The sequence below is a fragment of the Arachis ipaensis genome, chromosome B01 (genome assembly GCF_000816755.2).
Source record: "Arachis ipaensis cultivar K30076 chromosome B01, Araip1.1, whole genome shotgun sequence".
Classification (NCBI taxonomy): domain Eukaryota; kingdom Viridiplantae; phylum Streptophyta; class Magnoliopsida; order Fabales; family Fabaceae; genus Arachis; species Arachis ipaensis.
This window is the reverse complement of record NC_029785.2, coordinates 136,311,725-136,313,119: the sequence shown is the minus strand read 5'-3', so window position 1 is coordinate 136,313,119 and position 1,395 is coordinate 136,311,725.

The following is a 1,395-nucleotide window of genomic DNA, read 5'->3' as shown; positions in this document are numbered from 1 at the left end:
TATGTATATTAAACGATGACACCATAAGTTATTGAATCGGTTTTGCTTCTTCTTGCAAGTCTTTCACAATACCATGTTTTTAGTTTCACTCTTAGGATAGTCACATTTTTAAGTTTATTATTTTATAGTTTCTTATTCATCTTTAATTCTTAAAGCTGCGTTTGTTTTCGAGAACAGGATATGATAAGACACTGAAAACAGGATAAGACAAGACATTGATGGACAGAGACACAAAATTTTGTGTTCTTGTATTTTGTTTGGCGATAAACTATAACAAATTATGAAAATCCAATTTATTCTCTTTTTTTTTTTCATTCAAAAAATTTAAGATAAAAAATATAATAATAAAAAATATAATTATGAAAAATTAACAAGAATAATGAAAGAAAAAATAAAAAATAAATTGTGTCATTTGTTAGTGTCTCTGTGTCTTTCCTGTCATGATGGACACAAAATACACTAATTCAGTGTTTCTGGACATATTGTCTCTGTTCATGTCTCATCTGTCAAACACGATTTTGTGTTTCTGTGTTCCTATCTTAGTATCCTGTTTTTGTAAATAAAGGCGGCCTAAAAATTGGTTTGGAGAAACAAAGATATCTATCTATTGTAATTTTTTAGATGTTATTATATCAATTATAATTTCTTAACTTTATTTTAAAAAATCTATTATAAAATTAAAAAGTTGATACACTTAGTTTTGAATATAATTAATTTTTATATAATTTATAAACTTAATTATACATTTGACCCCAATTTTTTTTTCCAAGATCCGCCACTACATGTGGGTATTCACACACTAATTATTAATGTCATCTACCATCATTGTTAGTTAGGCCTCCATACAAGGTAAATTATCTACCTGTCCACAAAAGGAGTTGCCAACTTTCTTTTGCCAATTCCTAGCACCATGACAAATAAGGAGAACAAGTGAAAGTGTGGCAAAGTTAACCAAACCCACGGAACTATAGTAACTTTGTTTTGTGGTTTATGGTTTCTACACATTTTATTCTAATTTAATCTCTTAAAAGTTAAATAAATTTTGCGCACATGGAACATTGAGAACCATGTGGATTCATAAGTCCTATTATTGGATGAGATGTATACATACAACAATAAAGGTCATTGCGTACTACACAAAAATCTAGATTGATCACTTTATATTATAGAATCTTTTTAATTATTTTTCATCTATCCATCATTTTTATTGAATTTTCTTCTGACCTTCTCCTCACATCCAATGAGATTATGCATATTTCATTGATGTTTAAATTTTTTTTTATTAATAATAGATATGAGTTCAATTGTAATTAGTTAAGTCATTTTATCATATGCCGATTAAATGTACATAACTCTATTGTGGCAGTATATAAGAAACAAAAGGCGGTGGTAAGC